This window comes from Vidua chalybeata, chromosome 1 (assembly GCF_026979565.1).
Source record: "Vidua chalybeata isolate OUT-0048 chromosome 1, bVidCha1 merged haplotype, whole genome shotgun sequence".
Taxonomy (NCBI): Eukaryota; Metazoa; Chordata; class Aves; order Passeriformes; family Viduidae; genus Vidua; species Vidua chalybeata.
This window is the reverse complement of record NC_071530.1, coordinates 54367421-54386535: the sequence shown is the minus strand read 5'-3', so window position 1 is coordinate 54386535 and position 19115 is coordinate 54367421. Positions and strand designations below refer to the sequence as shown.

Below are 19115 nucleotides of genomic sequence, written 5' to 3'. Positions count from 1 at the left end.
TGCTGAAAAGCAGCAAAGCTGAACAGCCTGCCTCAGCTTCAGCAGTGTGTAATTGACTGAAGGCGAAAAAGCAAGCAGCAGAGCACGGGCTTCTGTGCGCACTGAAGGCAATTGCAAGAATCCAGCAGCTGCTCCTTGCCAAGCACAGGCAGCTGCCTAGGTTCTTGCTTCTTGACCAACTCACTGTTGCCCTCTTTTCAGCAGCTGCCACCGTGTTCTCTGCATCTCGCAGCCTCTGGGGAGCAACAAGAATTTCCAAGGGGGATGCATGACGACTATGTCAAAACGCAGGAAAGTTGTCCTGGAACACTTTCCATTGGCATGCGAAAAGTGAATTCAAGAGGCAGGAGAGCAGCAGCCACCGTCCTGCAGCAGTCTGCGAGCTTCGCACACAGCCGGCTTCTTCGCGGCTTCGTTCTTCGCCTCTTGCAAGCTACCGCGATCTCCGGCTGCCGGAGGACAAGAAGCGGCTACTTCGCGCGCAGATCACTGGAGCGGCGCGGTGCGCTCCGAAGAGCCGCTTCTGCCGAAAGACGCCGGCAAGCGCACTTGCTTTCGGCCAGCTCCGAGCTGCGTATTCTGCCTCTCTAGTCGCCTACATCTTAGCCAAAAGCTTTTCCGCTCCAGTTCTCAAGAGAAGTGTACCAGCACTGCTCACTTAGCCCGACCTTGCCAGGAATAAGATTTGCTGCACATTCAAGGACACTGCATTTTTCTGGCAAGCTGCAACCTGCTGGCAGAATGGCCGTGCTCTCTGCCCACTCCTGCCCAGTTCTTGGTACTAGCGGGCACGTTGCAGCCTGGCGAAGGCAAGAAACCTGGAGAGCTGTCACAGAGCAGAAGGGCAGCTGAGATGCTGAAAAGCAGCAAAGCTGAACAGCCTGCCTCAGCTTCAGCAGTGTGTAATTGACTGAAGGCGAAAAGCAAGCAGCAGAGCAGCGGGCTTCTGTGCGCACTGAAGCAATTGCAAGAATCCTAGCAGCTGCTCCTTGCAAGCACAGGCAGCTGCCTAGGTTCGTCTTCTTGACCAACTCACAGTTGCCCTTCTTTTCAGCAGCTGCCACGGTGTTCTCTGCATCTCGCAGCCTCTGGGAGCAACAAGAATTTCCAAGGTGGGATGCATGACGACTATGTCAAAACCAGGAAAGTTGTCCTGGAACACTTTCCATTGGCATGCCAAAAGTGATTCAAGAGGCAGGAGAGCAGCAGCCACCGTCCTGCAGCTGTCTGCGAGCTTCGCACACAAGCCGGCTTCTTCGCGGCTTCGTTCTTCGCCTCTTGCAAGCTACCGCGATCTCCGGCTGCCGGAGGACGAGAAGCGGCGACTTCGCGCACACAGATCACTGGAGCGGCAGCGGTGCGCTCCGAAGCGCCGCTTCTGCCGAAAGACGCCGGCAAGCGGCACTTGCTTCGGCCAGCTCCGGAGCTGCGTATTCTGCCTCTCTAGTCGCCTACATCTTAGCCAAAAGCTTTTCCGCTCCAGTTGTCAAGAGAAAGTGTACCAGCACTGCTCACTTAGCCCGACCTTGCCAGGAATAAGATTTTGCTGCACCTTCCAAGGGCACTGCACTTTCCTGGGCAAGCTGCAACCTGCTGGCAGATGGCCGTGCTCTCTGCCCACTCTGCCCAGTTCTTGGTACTAGCGGGCACGTTGCAGCCTGGCGAAGGCAAGACCTGGAGAGCTGTCACAGAGCAGAAGGGCAGCTGAGATGCTGAAAAGCAGCAAAGCTGAACAGCCTGCCTCAGCTTCAGCAGTGTGTAATTGACTGAAGGCGAAAAAAGCAAGCAGCAGAGCAGCGGGCTCTGTGCGCACTGAAGGCAATTGCAGAAATCAGCAGCTGTTCCTTGCCAAGCACAGGCAGCTGCCTAGGTTCTTGCTTCTTGACCAACTCACTGTTGCCCTTCTTTTCAGCAGCTGCCACCGTGTTCTCTGCATCTCGCAGCCTCTGGGGAGCAACAAGAATTTCCAAGGTGGGATGCATGACGACTATGTCAAAACCCAGGAAAGTTGTCCTGGAACACCTTCATTGGCATGCCAAAAGTGAATTCAAGAGGCAGGAGAGCAGCAGCCACCGTCCTGCAGCAGTCTGCGAGCTTCGCACACAAGCCGGCTTCTTCGCGGCTTCGTTCTTCGCCTCTTGCAAGCTACCGCGATCTCCGCTGCCGGAGGACAAGAAGCGGCTACTTCGCGCACAGATGACTGGAGCGGCAGCGGTGCGCTCCGAAGACCGCTTCTGCCGAAAGGACGCCGGCAAGCGGCACTTGCTTTCGGCCAGCTCCGGAGCTGCGTATTCTGCCTCTCTAGTCGCCTACATCTTAGCCAAAAGCTTTTCCGCTCCAGTTCTCAAGGAGAAAAGTGTACCAGCACTGCTCACTTAGCCCGACCTTGCCAGGAATAAGATTTGCTGCACATTCCAAGGACACTGCATTTTCCTGGTATTAGCGGCACGTTGCAGCCTGCAAAGGCAAAGAAACCTGGAGAGCTGTCACAGAGCAGAAGGGCAGCTGAATGCTGAAAGCAGCAAAGCTGAACAGCTGCCTCAGCTTCAGCAGTGTGTAATTGACTGAAGGCGAAAAAGCAAGCAGCAGAGCAGCGGGCTTCTGTGCGCACTGAAGGCTTGCAAGAATCCAGCAGCTGCTCCTTGCCAAGCACAGGCAGCTGCCTAGGTTCTTGCTTCTTGACCAACTCACAGTTGCCCTTCTTTTCAGCAGCTGCCACCGTGTTCTCTGCATCTCGCAGCCTCTGGGAGCAACAAGAATTTCCAAGGTGGGATGCATGACGACTATGTCAAAACCCAGGAAAGTTGTCCTGGAACACCTTCCATTGGCATGCCAAAAGTGAATTCAAGAGGCAGAGAGCAGCAGCCACCGTCCTGCAGCAGTCTGCGAGCTTCGCACACAAGCCGGCTTCTTCGCGGCTTCGTTCTTCGCCTCTTGCAAGCTACCGCGATCTCCGGCTGCCGGAGGACAAGAAGCGGCTACTTCGCGCACAGATCACTGGAGCGGCAGCGGTGCGCTCCGAAGAGCCGCTTCTGCCGAAAGACGCCGGCAAGCGGCACTTGCTTTCGGCCAGCTCCGAGCTGCGTATTCTGCCTCTCTAGTCGCCTACATCTTAGCCAAAAGCTTTTCCGCTCCAGTTCTCAAGGAGAAAGTGTACCCGCACTGCTCACTTAGCCCGACCTTGCCAGGAAATAAGATTTGCTGCACATTCCAAGGACACTGCATTTTCCTGGTATTAGCGGGCACGTTGCAGCCTGGCGAAGGCAAGAACCTGGAGAGCTGTCACAGAGCAGAAGGGCAGCTGAGATGCTGAAAAGCAGCAAAGCTGAACAGCCTGCCTCAGCTTCAGCAGTGTGTAATTGACTGAAGGCGAAAAAAGCAAGCAGCAGAGCAGCGGGCTTCTGTGCGCACTGAAGGCAATTGCAGAATCCAGCAGCTGCTCCTTGCCAAGCACAGGCAGCTGCCTAGGTTCTTGCTTCTTGACCAACTCACTGTTGCCCTTCTTTTCAGCAGCTGCCACCGTGTTCTCTGCATCTCGCAGCCTCTGGGGAGCAACAAGAATTTCCAAGGTGGGATGCATGACGACTATGTCAAAACCCAGGAAAGTTGTCCTGGAACACTTTCCATTGGCATGCCAAAAGTGAATTCAAGAGGCAGGAGAGCAGCAGCCACCGTCCTGCAGCAGTCTGCGAGCTTCGCACACAAGCCGGCTTCTTCGCGGCTTCGTTCTTCTCCTCTTGCAAGCTACCGCGATCTCCGGCTGCCGGTGGACAAGAAGCGGCTACTTCGCGCACAGATGACTGGAGCGGCAGCGGTGCGCTCCGAAGAGCCGCTTCTGCCGAAAGACGCCGGCAAGCGGCACTTGCTTTCGGCCAGCTCCGCAGCTGCGTATTCTGCCTCTCTAGTCGCCTACATCTTAGCCAAAAGCTTTTCCGCTCCAGTTGTCAAGGAGAAAGTGTACCAGCACTGCTCACTTAGCCCGACCTTGCCAGGAAATAAGATTTGCTTCACATTCCAAGGACACTGCATTTTCCTGTTACTAGCGGGCACGTTGCAGCCTGGCGAAGGCAAGAAACCTGGAGAGCTGTCACAGAGCAGAAGGGCAGCTGAGATGCTGAAAAGCAGCAAAGCTGAACAGCCTGCCTCAGCTTCAGCAGTGTGTAATTGACTGAAGGCGAAAAAGCAAGCAGCAGAGCAGCGGGCTTCTGTGCGCACTGAAGGCAATTGCAAGAATCCAGTAGCTGCTCCTTGCCAAGCACAAGCAGCTGCCTAGGTTCTTGCTTCTTGACCAACTCACTGTTGCCCTTCTTTTCAGCAGCTGCCACCGTGTTCTCTGCATCTCGCAGCCTCTGGGGAGCAACAAGAATTTCCAAGGTGGGATGCATGACGACTATGTCAAACCCAGGAAAGTTGTCCTGGAACACCTTCCATTGGCATGCCAAAAGTGAATTCAAGAGGCAGGAGAGCAGCAGCCACCGTCCTGCAGCTGTCTGCGAGCTTCGCACACAAGCCGGCTTCTTCGCGGCTTCGTTCTTCGCCTCTTGCAAGCTACCGCGATCTCCGGCTGCCGGTGGACAAGAAGCGGCTACTTCGCGCACAGATCACTGGAGCGGCAGCGGTGCGCTCCGAAGAGCCGCTTCTGCCGAAAGACGCCGGCAAGCGGCACTTGCTTTCGGCCAGCTCCGGCGCTGCGTATTCTGCCTCTCTAGTCGCCTACATCTTAGCCAAAAGCTTTGCCGCTCCAGTTGTCAAGGAGAAAGTGTACCAGCACTGCTCCCTTAGCCCGACCTTGCCAGGAAATAAGATTGCTGCACATTCCAAGGACACTTCATTTTCCTGGGCAAGCGTGCAACCTTCTGGCAGATGGCCGTGCTCTCCGCCCACTCCTGCCCAGTTCTTGGTACTAGCGGGCACGTTGCAGCCTGGCGAAGGCAAGAAACCTGGAGAGCTGTCACAGAGCAGAAGGCAGCTGAGATGCTGAAAGCAGCAAAGCTGAACAGCCTGCCTCAGCTTCAGCAGTGTGTAATTGACTGAAGGCGAAAAACCAAGCAGCAGAGCAGCGGGCTTCTGTGCGCACTGAAGGCAATTGCAAGAATCCAGCAGCTGCTCCTTGCCAAGCACAGGCAGCTGCCTAGGTTCTTGCTTCTTGACCAACTCACAGTTGCCCTTCTTTTCAGCAGCTGCCACCGTGTTCTCTGCATCTCGCAGCCTCTGGGAGCAACAAGAATTTCAAGGTGGGATGCATGACGACTATGTCAAAACCCAGGAAAGTTGTCCTGGAACACCTTTCATTGGCATGCCAAAAGTGAATTCAAGAGGCAGGAGAGCAGCAGCCACCGTCCTGCAGCAGTCTGCGAGCTTCGCACACAAGCCGGCTTCTTCGCGGCTTCGTTTCTTCGCCTCTTGCAAGCTACCGCGATCTCCGGCTGCCGGAGGACAGAAGCGGCTACTTCGCGCACAGATGACTGGAGCGGCAGCGGTGCGCTCCGAAGAGCCGCTTCTGCCGAAAGACGCCGGCAGCGGCACTTGCTTTCGGCCAGCTCCGAGCTGCGTATTCTGCCTCTCTAGTCGCCTACATCTTAGCCAAAAGCTTTTCCGCTCCAGTTGTCAAGGAGAAAGTGTACAGCACTGCTCACTTAGCCCGACCTGCCAGGAAATAAGATTTGCTGCACATTCCAAGGACACTGCATTTTCCTGGTACTAGCGGGCACGTTGCAGCCTGGCGAGGCAAGAAACCTGGAGAGCTGTCACAGAGCAGAAGGGCAGCTGAGATGCTGAAAAGCAGCAAAGCTGAACAGCCTGCCTCAGCTTCAGCAGTGTGTAATTGACTGAAGGCGAAAAAAGCAAGCAGCAGAGCAGCGGGCTTCTGTGCGCACTGAAGGCAATTGCAAGAATCCAGCAGCTGCTCCTTGCCAAGCACAGGCAGCTGCCTAGGTTCTTGCTTCTTGACCAACTCACAGTTGCCCTTCTTTTCAGCAGCTGCCACCGTGTTCTCTGCATCTCGCAGCCTCTGGGGAGCAACAAGAATTTCCAAGGTGGGATGCATGACGACTATGTCAAAATGCAGGAAAGTTGTCCTGGAACACCTTCATTGGCATGCCAAAAGTGAATTCAAGAGGCAGGAGAGCAGCAGCCAGCGTCCTGCAGCTGTCTGCGAGCTTCGCACACAAGCCGGCTTCTTCGCGGCTTCGTTCTTCGCCTCTTGCAAGCTACCGCGATCTCCGGCTGCCGGTGGACAAGAAGCGGCTACTTCGCGCACAGATGAGTGGAGCGGCAGCGGTGCGCTCCGAAGAGCCGCTTCTGCCGAAAGACGCCGGCAAGCGGCACTTGCTTTCGGCCAGCTCCGGAGCTGCGTATTCTGCCTCTCTAGTCGCCTACATCTTAGCCAAAAGCTTTTCCGCTCCAGTTGTCAAGGAGAAAGTGTACCAGCACTGCTCACTTAGCCCGACCTTGCCAGGAAATAAGATTTGCTGCACATTCCAAGGACACTTCATTTTCCTGGGCAAGCTGCAACCTTCTGGCAGATGGCCGTGCTCTCTGCCCACTCCTGCCCAGTTCTTGGTACTAGCGGGCACGTTGCAGCCTGGCGAAGGCAAGAAACCTGGAGAGCTGTCACAGAGCAGAAGGGCAGCTGAGATGCTGAAAAGCAGCAAAGCTGAACAGCCTGCCTCAGCTTCAGCAGTGTATAATTGACTGAAGGCGAAAAAAGCAAGCAGCAGAGCAGCGGGCTTCTGTGCGCACTGAAGGCAATTGCAAGAATCAGCAGCTGCTCCTTGCCAAGCACAGGCAGCTGCCTAGGTTCTTGCTTCTTGACCAACTCACAGTTGCCCTTCTTTTCAGCAGCTGCCACGGTGTTCTCTCATCTCGCAGCCTCTGGGGAGCAACAAGAATTTCCAAGGTGGGATGCATGACGACTATGTCAAAACCAGGAAAGTTGTCCTGGAACACTTTCCATTGGCATGCCAAAAGTGAATTCAAGAGGCAGGAGAGCAGCAGCCACCGTCCTGCAGCAGTCTGCGAGCTTCGCACACAAGCCGGCTTCTTCGCGGCTTCGTTCTTCGCCTCTTGCAAGCTATCGCGATCTCCGGCTGCCGGTGGACAAGAAGCGGCTACTTCGCGCACAGATCACTGGAGTGGCAGCGGTGCGCTCCGAAGAGCCGCTTCTGCCGAAAGACGCCGGCAAGCGGCACTTGCTTTCAGCCAGCTCCGGAGCTGCGTATTCTGCCTCTCTAGTCGCCTACATCTTAGCCAAAAGCTTTTCCGCTCCAGTTCTCAAGGAGAAAGTGTACCAGCACTGCTCACTTAGCCCGACCTTGCAGGAAATAAGATTTGCTGCACATTCCAAGGACACTGCATTTTCCTGGGCAAGCTGCAACGTGCTGGCAGATGGCCGTGCTCTCTGCCCACTCCTGCCCAGCTCTGGGTAGTAGCGGGCACGTTGCAGCCTGGCGAAGGGAAGAAACCTCTGAAACGATACGCGGAATAAATCAATAGACTCCATAACCTGGGTAGTTATGAAGTGGGTATGTATGTCAGCGCCCGACACAAGTGAGATAGCTCTCCAAAACTTGTGCCCCGAGCCTCAGTCTGACCCACACTTTTATTCTTAAAGTCGTTCCATATGGAATCCATTGCACAACTTTTTCATGCATATTCAACCCCTGGCCCCGCCTGTCCTCGCTTCTCATGCTAAGTAAGTCCACGCCCTTCTGGGCATGCGTGGTTTGCTGTGGTGGTCGTACGGGGGTCTCTTGGTGGTCCTGAGGCTGAAGATTGTGGTTTTCCTCATGATTGAACTTTTGAACTTTTCCTCTCTGCGCATGCGCTTTTGGTCCTTTGGTGCTTATCCGAGTACGTCTGTCAGCCTTGATAGGCTTGGAGACAGAGGAGCTTCTTTATCTGGGTTCTTTGCTTCTTCTGGTATTGTTCTTTATGCAAGAAGCTTCAGAAATTTGCATTTTCCTATGCCCTTTGTACTAGCAGAGGTTTCTTAAGTAAAAGGTTGAAAATTCAACACATAACTCTACAAGCTAAATTAGAAATGCTTAATTCATTTTGTTAACCTAACTCTAAAAATCTCTGCCTCAGTCCCCCCTTTTCTTAAAATATAGTAAATTCTTTTACTACAGGGGTCTTGATTTAAATTCTGATCTACTATCATGACCGTCCTCTTTCAGTAAGATTCTATGAGTTCTAGAGAGTGATGTCAGACTGGCCATGTGTTTTAACATCCTCGAATTCTACATGAGTGTTAAAGTAGACATCATTAAACTTACAGTAACTAAAATTAATAGAATTATAATTGGGTGACATAAAGTGTTCTAAACAGCGTATTTCACTAGTTATGACTTGTGTTTATTAGCTAGTGATTGGTGCTGGATACACCAAGGTAAGAGACTTAACATACAGGAGGTTAGTGACATGTCTTGGGTAGACATTCTCTTTCGCACCCCATATGGTTTTTCATAAAGCAATTCAAAGTGGTTTAGCTTTTCTTTAGTCTTGTGTTTGGTTCGGATCTGCAGTAGTGTTAATGGGAGGGATTGAGTCCATGACAAATTAGCTTCTTGTCCCAATTGTACAATTTGTTGTTTGTTCAAATGATTCATTTTTTTTACCTGACCACTTGATTGTGGGTTAAATGGGGTGTGAAGTTCTCAGTCTATGTTCAAGTATTGGCTAACTTGTTGCACGAATTTTACAATAAAATGTGGTCCTCTATTTGAGGAGATTGTGGCCAGGACTCTAAAGCGTGGTATGTTTTCTTGTACCAATACCTTAGTTACTTCTTGAGCTTTAGAAGTCCTGGTGGGGAATGCTTCTGGCCATCCTGAAAAGGTATCTGTTAGCACCAGTAAAAACTTACACCCCCCTTTTCTTGGCAATTCTGTACAATCAATCTGCCATTGCTGCTCCGGCCCATGACCCTTCCTAATCTGGCTAAGCTTTGGTTTGGGAGTATTTTTGGGGTTGGTCTGGAGGCAAAGGTCACATTGTCGAGTTGTAAATGTCTGGTTATGCTAGAGCATCAATACCCCAATGGTTTTCTGGTGTTCTTCCTTTATTAGGGACCATAATAAATACGAGGCTAGAACTAATTTTCCTTCTATGGTGGCCCATCCCTCTTGGTTATAGTCTCCTTTTTGCTCATAGATTAATTTTTTTTCTAGTTTGTTGTATCTTGGCTTACCTTTAGGGGAAATTTGCCCGTCTGGAATCAGGGCTGCCTCAGTTATGACCTCAATTCTTGCTGCTTCCTTTGCTTCCCTATCTGCCAGCTCGTTTCCTTCTTCCAATTCTGAGTTTATCTTCTGATGTGCCTTAATGTGCATGATCGCTACTTTCTCTGGCAACTGGACTGCTTCTAGAAGTCGCAGTACTTCTGATGCATCTTTAATATTTTTCCCTTGAGAGTTCAGCAGTCCTCTCTCTTTCTAAATGGCTCTGTGAGCATGCACTACTCCAAATGCATACTTCGAGTCCGTGTAGATGTTTATTTCTTTCCCTCTTGCCAATTCTAGGGCCCGAGTTAGAGCAATTATCTCGGCCTTCTGTGCAGAGGTATTTGTTGGCAGGGGCCCAGATGATATTACTTCCTTGCACGTTGTAACTGCCTACCCGGCGTGCCGTTTTCCACTGATGATATAACTGCTTCCATCAGTAAACGAGACTTCTGCATTCTCCAGAGGGGTGTCCTTCGAGTCAGGGCAGCTGGAGTAGGTGGCTTCAATGGTCTCCAGGCATGTTCCATGCTCCGCTGGTTCCCCTTGGTTTCTACTGAGGAAGGAGGCTGGATTGACAATGTTAGTCACTACTATCTCTACATCATCTTGCTCCACTATGATAGCTTGGTATCTCAGGAGCCGTTGTGGGGAAAGCCAATGCCCACCTTTTACCTCTAGCACTGCAGACACTGTGTGAGACACTAGCACAGTTCTTTTCTGGCCTAGGGTGAATTTGTGTGCCTCTTGGATGTTCAGTACGACTGCTGCAACAGCTCTGAGGCACCCAGGCCACCCTTTAGCTGCTGTATCCAATTGCATAGAGAAGTAAGCCACTGCTCTCTGATATGGGCCGAGGTCCTGTGCTAGTATTCCTAAGGCGATTCCTTGCTTCTCATGGGAGAATAAAAGGAAAGGCTTACTCACGTCCAGCAATCTCAGGGCTGGAGCTGACATGAGGGCTTTTTTCAGCTGCTTGAAAGCTTGCGTAGCTTCCTTTGTCTCTTGGATGTTCCTGCTTTCAGTTGCAATCAGTTCATATAAGAGCTTAACAAACAGTCCATAGTTATAGATCCATAACCTGCACCACCCTGTCATCCTCAGGAAAGTTCGTAGTTCCTTTACAGTCTGAGGTTTTGGGGTCTGGCATATTGCCTCCTTCCGGCTTTGGCCCAAGGTACGTTGTCGAGTACTGACTTCGTAGCCCAGATAAGTTACTTTCTGTTTTACTACTTGGGCTTTTTTCTTTGATACTCGGTACCCTTGGAGCTCCAAAAAGTTCAAGAGGCTTATCGTCCAGGCCATGCATGCTTCCCTTGTCCGTGTGGCTATCAGGATGTCATCTACGTACTGTAGCAACTTCCCTTCCTCTGGAGGGGTTTCTCAGGTCTCTAATTCTTTTGCAAGTTGTTCTCCAAACAAAGTGGGTGAGTTTTTGAATCCTTGTGGGAGTCTGGTCCATGTCAGTTGAGTTCTTCGCCCGCTCTTAGGATTTTCCCATTCAAATGCAAAAATTTTCTGGCTTCGTGGATAGGAAGGCAAAAGAAGGCATCTTTTAAATCTAAAACGGTAAACCAAGTTAGCTCGGCTGTTAAGCAAGTTAATAACGTGTAGGGATTGGCCACCACAGGATACAGATCCTCAGTTACCTTCTTTATGGCCCGCAGATCCTGTACTAACCGGTATGACCCATCAGGTTTACGAACTGGTAGGATAGGGGTATTAACACTTACATAACATAAGTTGTAACAAGGTATTCTAGACAATATCATGGTCATCAATGGAAGCAATATTTGATTGAACTTTTTCAGTTCTGAGGGTTCGTAACTTGTGTTTGTCGGTCACAGCAGGGAAGCACAGTGAGGCTGCTTAACAGGGCAGGATGCATACATATACTTTCCTTCGTCGACATTCACTTAACTTTATTTTTACTTACTCTTACACATAACAAAACAACCACAACAACAAGGTACCTTTTATTTTTCAACACACCTATTACACTTTTAGGTGTCCCTGGCTAGTCCCAGTCTTCTTGGATACCCCTCAATCTAGCTGTGTGGTTCCCAACTCTAGATCCTGTCAGACTTATCTTCAAACTGGCAAAATTTTTACTCAATCTTGGGTGCTCTCAACAACCCAGCAAACTTAATTCTGGCTGCTCTTGGAATGTTAATCCCTCAACCCAGCAGGTTTGACTTAACCCTGGATGCTCTTGGAACATTAATCCCTCAATCCAGCAGGTTTGAATCAACCCTGGATGCTCTTGGAACATTAATCCCTCAATCCAGCAGGTTTGATCTTGGATGTTCTTGGGCATTCTTATCCCTCCATCCAGCAGAATTTTTATGGGCCCCTCCTACACATTTTACCTTTTATTTTTCCCCAATAGATTATGCCAAGAAAACCCTCTTTTTACCTTTTAATTAATTTTTTTTTCTAATTAATTACCTTTTACTCCCCCCCCACACACACACACTAAGGGGTCCCACTCTTTCTCTGAGACCCAGTCCCAGGCGGGGGTTCTCTCACTCTTTTTATCACTCGCTTCGTCTCTTTACTGGCCGCTTTTCTCGCGAAAAAGACGGAAAAGCAGCATGGGAGACTGCCGCTCTCGCTTAGCAGGTCTGGGGTAACCAGCCCGCCTCTGTCACGATCCGCTTCTTGCGGGGTGTCGTGATGGTTCTTTTCACCGATCCCAAAAGTGCAACAAAGGCAAACAACAAGGGACTATCAGTTAATCACAACAAATGCACCTTTATTAGGGGCCAAAACAGTAAACGCGATAGTGGGGATCTGAAAGGAGATAAAAGGATAGAGAGAGAAGAGGGATATGGGAATAGCTACCAACACAGGCGAGATCCTCAGTGCTCCGGACGATGGGGATCCATCTGTCGTGTCGGGGGAGTCTTCGAAGTTCTGGTCGACTTGGGGGTCCAATTATAGTCCACAGAGGAGAGAGGGGGGGAACAAGTGTAATAATGAAAGTCCATTGTAATCGCCCCGAGGGAACAGGTGAGTCCACAGTAACCACCAAAGCAAGACGAATCCAATGAAGAATAAGTCCATTTGAATCACTGAAGGGAAACAGGTCATGTCATTAGTGGTCAGACCACCAATTTCCCCTCCTCCCTATAGCAGGGGTCTCAGTCTCAGTCCTTGGGAGGAGGGTTCTCATTCTTTGTTTGTCACAGTGGTAACGAGGCAGATGAGGGGTCTTCAATGAAGGACCCCGGGAGTCACCCCAAAAGTTCATTTGGCTTAAGAACGGAGATTAGAAGCAGGCCGCGCATCAGGCTGTCCCGTGCTGGGTCCACGTCAGGTCTTTGCCAAGTCCTTGCCAAGTCCTTGCCAAGTTCTTACCAGGCCTTGTTCGGAACAGCCAGCGTGACGGTTCAGTGGTTCCACCTGTGCTGTGTCCTGTTCTAAGCCGGAACTACAGTGGGGGATGGGATTCTTTCTTGTGGCAATCGGAAGGCAGAATGGAAAATGAGGGGCTTCAGACGGGCTCTTACACCACCCCGTGACTGACGATTGCCCTCGAAAGATCTTCATCAGCAGGATTCCATGGTGTCGTCGTGGAGTCTTCAGGACTCGTCAAGTGTTGGCAGCACGTCGCAGGGAAAAGAGAAGAGGAAAAGGGAAAGAAAGAGAAAACAGGAAAACTAAAACAATCACAACATATTAGTAATCACAACAAATTATAATTAAACAATAAGCAAAATACAATTAGTAAATCAATAATAGTTATTTAAATAATAATCAATATTAATCAATTAAACAATAAATTGATCAAATAATAAACCAGTATAATCAATATTAAACAGTAAAGTAACAAACCTAGTATAATCGATATTACTCAGTACAATTTTATAAACAATAAACAAAAATAATTAAAACAGTGATTAGAGCAAATCATAAAAGAAAATTATGTAAAACATATCTTCTAACCTTATAATCTTCTTGTGTCTACAGTCCTGGGAACATCTATAGTGTAAAGGATGTCGGCCAAGTGGTGTGCATTAATTATAGATGTTAATTTTGTTCATCGTTTCATCATTCTCCAATTTACAATAAGCAAGATTACTGATAAAACAAAACCAATCATAACTAAAACCAGAAGAACAACAATGGGATGGCACAATTTGTTCAGGATACCGGTGGTGGTGGGTGACCACCCGAAAAGGGTATCCCACCACTTGTGCTCAGCATCACTTTTCACCCTTTCTACAACACGATGTATTTCTTGCACATCATGATGAACAGTTACCAGAGTTTTCTGTCCATTCCCCTTGATTTTTCCTAGGATCTCTATTAGATCTTGATGAAGTAATAATTGCTTTACCAGAGTAAGGTTCATCCCAATGGGAGTAGGCAGTAGCTTGTGAATCAACGTGAGATTGGATTCTAAAAGTTCATGTGAAGTAACTGGAGCTACAAAAGAAAAATCACATCCTGCAATTTTAGTAAAGTTACAAGCACAAAAATTTGAATGATTTTTAGTATCTACTACTGTACTTTCTATAAACACAGTATCACAAGCGGTTCTGAAGCAGGCACACCCACTGTCTGTATATACAAGGACTGTTTCAGAAGTCTCGTTAGGATGAATATCAAAATGACAGCTATTTTGTTCTGTGTCCAGACAAATATCTTGAGCTACAATTGCATTACCTTCACAGATAAACCCTAGTTGTTCTCAGATGGTACAGGACTCTAAATTGACAGTTTGCCATTTGTCATCAATTTGACGGGCCCATTCTCTATGTTCAGAAGGATAGAAAGTGGGTCCATCATGATTTAATCCTAGTGCAATGATAGGGAATATCAAATGCACCGAGGCATTTCTTATGGTCAGCACAAATGCTGTGGCTGTGTTTGTGTTAGGGTCATAGGTAAAATTCACTAAATTCCACCAGGATTGGAAATCTCTTTCGAAGTCAGTGGCACTGTCCCAGACTATTTTCCTAATCTCAGTAGGAAAAGTGCCTTCTTCACCTTCTCTTATAATTGAGGCAGCAACTGACTGCATCCATAATTGAGCCTGGATACAGCTAAGAGCTAAGGAAACGTTGCTTTGTGTGGCATTAAGTCCATCAATTATCAATTTGCTATTATTTACATTTATCTTTTCCCAATTTGGTAGAATGTTTGATAGCAACCACTGATGTGTTCCCAAGGCTGATAAGGATGATTGCAGTGGTTGTTGTATTTTGGTTAAATCTTTAGTTGTGGAAGCCAATTTATTCATTAATACTTCTGAATCAATACTATTTAGGATTCCCAATCCTGTCCCCACAAGACCAGTTACGTCTCTTGGCACCCGGTTTTTAGGAGGGTTCCACTGTCGCAGCCAGGTTGTCCAACCCTGAAAAGAGGTCTGCAAAAAGGGTGAACAAGCTGGTTGTATTTCTGAGATATTGTTTTGCATCAGCAATTTGACTTGTTTAAGAGACCATAACAGATTAAACAATATCTGTTGTTGGCCAGTTTTCCTGATTATATATGGTCCAATTCCAAAGATTTTCGGGCTAAGTGTAACCAGTGGTTGGGTGGTAGGTGTCACAACATTAACATCAAGTCCTACTCCAGTATTTGAATCAATACTTTAAACTTAAAAAACAAAAACAAAAACAAAAACAAAACAAAACAAAAAAAAGTGCTTCGGTATTTTTGGACCAAAACCAAACTACTTCTACAGTTTGTGTTAATGTGTAATTGTGCCAACAATCCTGTATGCTTGGGTGCGTACACACCTTTTTGTGCTTAAAGAGATCCTTTCACTTTTTCTGCATGCTACCACAATTAGTTCAGACCACGGCCACTCAGCTGGTTTCTGGCCATGGGGTTGTGGTAGGATGCAGAAAAGTATTACCAGTTTTATCATGGATTAGGTGGTCTTCATGTCCCTCGGGGTTCTTCTGAAAAAGTAAACACAACAGAATTCTGCTGCCGAGAGGCAGAAAAGTTAGAATGATGGAATTATCCAGCATGTATTTGTCCAATGCTCTTTCCCTAGAGCACTAGAGGCTTCCCATGCATATTTATTCAGAGGGGGTTTTAGCACAAGTGCTACTAGTCCTATAGTAAGAGAGGTCCACCAGAACAGGTTGGCCAGGGTCATGAGCTGGATTATTAGGATCATTTGGTACAGAGCATAGGAGTCAGTGTAGATGCAGACCAAAGAGGAATTCTGTGCTTCTTGTTGAAAAATACTCCAGACAGCTATCAGCTCCCCAATGTGTGTACTACCTTCTCCCTCTGTAATCATTTGCTCACCAGAGGAAAAGTGGAGGGCTTCTGCCCTATATTTCCATACTTTTCCTTCCCCTTTAGCAGAAGCATCAGTAAACCAAGAGTTTGCTGATTGTTTGGGGCAGAAAGGAGGGGTTACTTTGATTACAGAGGCAGATTTGTCCAAGCTCTCAGTTTCTTGGATTAGTAAAGTTTTTACAGGTCCTTCTGTCATTGAGAAGAAGTTACAGTAATGTTCAAGCTGAGCATACCACTTTCTCACTAAGGCCCTCTGGGCCACCCCGTCAGGAGGGGGAGTCCCACTAGTGGCTGTCTTAATAACCTTGAAGGGGCCTCTCAATACAATTGGTTGTTTTCGTGCAATTTTTTCTACTTCTAGGAAAGCTAAGATAACCATCAACAATCCTTTTTCCCAGGTAGTGTATCTTTTCTCAGCATCTTTGGAACCACGGGAGTAAAAACCAACAGGTCTTGTCAGACCCTCAGCACCCCGCTGCCATATGTGTACTGACAGCCCTGAGGAGGCAAATCCCCATTCCACCTGGAAAGGATCTGTAGGATGGATAGGGGTCACTGCTTGATGAGCTGTTGCTTCAAAAATCAGCAATTGCAATGCTGACTCCTGAGAAAGACTCCAATCCCATTTCACCCCTTTCCTCAACAAGTCATAAAGGGGAACAAATGGGTCCTTCTGCTTACTAGGAAATCTAGCTGGTCTTTCTACAGGAGATACAGCTGCTATCGTTTTTTGGAAGGAGAATTGCTGTAGGTTTGAGTGATTCTGGAAGCCCACAAATTAAAGGGGTCATTATCTTGGGCTTCACAGGTAATTGCATCAGGGATTCAAAGCCAGGAATTAATTTCTTTTTGTGAGTCGTTTGCAGGCAAGCAGCTTTGTGCACATTTTCCAAGAGTTGGTCGGGGGTACTAATTCTAGCTATGGGATCTCCCCTTTCCAAGGGGCTTGTTCCCCCGGCCCAAAAAGCTGCACGCTGTGTCAGGGACCATGTGTCACCTTTCTCTCCTGTTGTTAAGAAGACACCATGTCCCCAATACCCAGTGGCTTCCTGTTCAGTTAATTGAATTTGATCACCACCAGTGAGGGACACCCGCAAAACACATTCTGTTTCTGATTCATGTGGAGGGTGTCCATATTCCCTTTTAAGCTTAGCTAGCTCGGTGGCAGTGTTTAGTTGTGATGGTATGTGTTTGGCTGTGATGTGAGGTTCGAGATCATCATCACTGAGATAGTTCTACTCTGTTTTAATCAAGGGTCTCAAGTGGTGGCAGCAATGTTCCCCACAATTACTTGCTGCTTCAAGTTCTTGATGAGGATAGATTTGTTTCATGTGAGGAGTTTCCTTCTCCTCAAGCTCTGTAGAGGAATCAGCATGATGTGATTTGTTAATATGTTCCTCTGTTAAGGCAGCTCGCAATGCATAGATCACATCTTTTGCTTCATAGAACTGGTTTTGCAAAATTTCAACTAGATTTTGAAGGGAGTCTATTAGAGCATGTTCCTCACTTCTTCGCTCAAAGCCATTTTCTATAGCTGCCGTAAGGCAAGCTCCCAAAACTGAGCATAAGATAGTTTTATTTTTGCCCAGTTTGAATTTTGTTTCATGTTGTAATGAACACACTCTATCAATAACATTTTCTAAGTTCAACCAATTACTCTGCGCCCATTTTTCTCCTTCCGTAGAAGGTCTGGCATTGTGTTTGGCTAGTAGTGCATAAAATTCAGCTTTAATTTCAAGGCTAAGATTGTCACTCATGTTGTGAAGGGACCAAAACCACGACAGGGAGCTACAAACTTAAGTTCCACAAAACTACACAGCCCTCGCTGTGTCGCCCTTCGCTTCCCTGGCTGGGTGAAAGGACAATAATCTGCCTGCGAGGCTCTGCTTAGTTGCTTCAAGTTGTCCCTTCCTTCCCAGACCAGATACACACAACAACAACAAAACAACAGTGTCCCGCCTTTTGCACTAAGGGATCCTTTATGAATTTCCAAAGACAGTGTGGGTGCCTTTTCAGCTGCAACCCTTCTGTCTAGACAGAAATCCTGTCCGTGACGCCAATTTTAATGTCACGATCCGCTTCTTGCGGGGTGTCGTGATGGTTCTTTTCACCGATCCCAAAAGTGCAACAAAGGCAAACAACAAGGGACTATCAGTTAATCACAACAAATGCACCTTTATTAGGGGCCAAAACAGTAAACGCGATAGTGGGGATCTGAAAGGAGATAAAAGGATAGAGAGAGCGAGAGAAGAGGGATATGGGAATAGCTACCAACACAGGCGAGATCCTCAGTGGTCCGGACGATGGGGATCCGTCTGTCGTGTCGGGGGAGTCTCCGAAGTTCTGGTCGACTCGGGGCTCCAGTTATAGTCCACAGAGGAAAGAGGGGGGAGCAAGTGTAACAATGAAAGTCCATTGTAATCGCCACGCGGGAACAGGTGAGTCCACAGAAACCACCAAAGCAAGACGAATCCAATGAAGAATAAGTCCATTTGAATCACTGAAGGGAAACAGGTCATGTCATTAGTGGTCAGACCACCAATTTCCCCTCCTCCCTATAGCAGGGGTCTCAGTCTCAGTCCTTGGGAGGAGGGTTCTCATTCTTTGTTTGTCACAGTGGTAACGAGGCAGATGAGGGGTCTTCAATGAAGGACCGCGAGAGTCACCCCAAAAGTTCATTTGGCTTAAGAACGGAGATTAGAAGCAGGCCGCGCATCAGGCTGTCCCGTGCTGGGTCCATGTCAGGTCTTTGCCAAGTCCTTGCCAAGTCCTTGCCAAGTCCTTGCCAGGCCTTGTTCGGAACAGCCAGCATGACGGTTCAGTGGTTCCACCTGTGCTGTGTCCTGTTCTAAGCCGGAACTACAGTGGGGGAAGGGATTCTTTCTTGTGGCAATCGGAAGGCAGAATGGAAAATGAGGGGCTTCAGACGGGCTCTTATAGCCTCTCATTCACACACATTCATCCCCCCTTTATTCGCCCTGTAATGCAAAGGATCTCCCAGTTGCCGAGCCGTGGGGGCTTTTAGCCACTCGGCACGAAACTCGGATAGCTGGTACATCTGAGGGTCCACCAGAAGAACGGGAGGGACACTCGGGCTGCTGAAATCCTGCTCGTTGATTGAAGGGTCGCAGAAGGGGCAAACAGGGAGACAACGAAGCAGAAGGGAGGCAGATTCCGAGAGCCCCGAAGGGCGGGGTGAGGATTCTTTTACTGCGTAGGGGTAGGAGGGTTTAGCATTCGAGGGTACAATCGGGAGAAGGCTAAAGGGAGGGGAAATATAACATTAACCAGTGGGGAAAAGGGAAAGGAGTGTTCTTGGTGGAAGAACCAAAGGGGAAACGTGGAACAGAGAAGATTCTAGGCTAAGGGGCAGACTTGAACTATAACTGACAGGACAGGGGGAGGGTACAATTCTCTTACAAAAGGGGGTGGAGAACTCATACAACTGCTGTTTCCCATGGCAACCCTAGACTGCCTTCCCCAACCCCTCCTCCTACACCAGTGACAGCTTTTCACACTGAAGGGCAGTGCTATTGTATAACAAACACTTAACTCTTAGCCCAGCCGGGCTCGCTGGCTACTTTTGCAAGCTTTTTACCAACTAGCGATGCTTGTAAGCGGTGC

At 48.5% G+C, this 19115-nt stretch overlaps 1 long non-coding RNA gene across 12 annotated transcripts; it reads right to left on the bottom strand.

The window, feature by feature from the left end:
• Positions 1-11955: 11955 nt before the first annotated feature.
• LOC128795214 (uncharacterized) lies at positions 11956-17849 on the bottom strand. Of its 12 annotated transcripts, none has more exons than XR_008433447.1 (5): positions 17763-17849; positions 13893-15139; positions 13170-13652; positions 12582-12883; positions 11956-12295 (listed from the first exon to the last, which is right to left on the bottom strand). It is a non-coding gene; the product is annotated as an uncharacterized LOC128795214 (long non-coding RNA). The 12 variants fall into 12 exon arrangements; XR_008433441.1 differs by having other exon boundaries at positions 11956-12883; positions 13170-13304; positions 13564-13652; XR_008433442.1 differs by having other exon boundaries at positions 11956-12883; positions 13170-13205; positions 13564-13652.
• Between the last annotated feature and the right edge of the window lie 1266 nt (positions 17850-19115).